The following is a 766-nucleotide window of genomic DNA, read 5'->3' as shown; positions in this document are numbered from 1 at the left end:
TCACGAGCTGGGCAAACAGAGCGCGGGTGACGAGATCCTCCACAAAAGTAACATTTGTAAGTAGTTCCAGAACGTGTTGAATAACATTGGTTATTAGATATTCCATCAGAATTTGATGTACTTGTGTACGTTTCTGAATTTTTAATTGCTCTTTCAATTGATCGAGCATTTTCTTCTGCTTCATCTAGTTCAAGGGACTTGTTCTCTAAAAGTCTCTGTCGTATGTTAGATGAAAATAAACCTGCAATAAAGGCGTCTCGAATGTAATCTTGTTTGTTTTGTTCAGCAGATACCGCCTTAAAATGGCATTCCTTGGCTAACGACTTGAGAGCAGTCAAATACTGATCAATTGATTCTGTTGAGATCAATTGATTCTGTTGAGAGTTGTTTTCGAGTTGCAAGTTGATGTCTAGCATAAATCAAGTTTTTCGGTTTCACATAAAGGGCTTTAAGAATATCTATAGCGGCTTGGTATGTTTTACAATCGTTAATGTATTCAAATACGTTAGAAGATAAAAAATTTGACAGTACCTGCAACTGATCTTCGTCTTTCACTACATATTCGGATCTTTCAGTGAAGTTTTCGAATAGTCGAATCTAATGAAGCCATTCTTGTTGAGCCGTAGGACTATCAGGGTTTGAAGAAAACTTGTCTGGTTTAAAGAGCTTTTCCATTTTTTTTTTAATTGATTAAATTGTAATAAATTTACCATCAAACTTTAGGCTTTAATCAAATAAAAATATGACATTAATTAATCAAAGCTGT

This window comes from Photinus pyralis, unplaced genomic scaffold (genome assembly GCF_008802855.1).
Source record: "Photinus pyralis isolate 1611_PpyrPB1 unplaced genomic scaffold, Ppyr1.3 Ppyr1.4_LG8, whole genome shotgun sequence".
Taxonomy (NCBI): Eukaryota; Metazoa; Arthropoda; class Insecta; order Coleoptera; family Lampyridae; genus Photinus; species Photinus pyralis.
Note: the sequence above shows the minus strand (reverse complement) of the source record.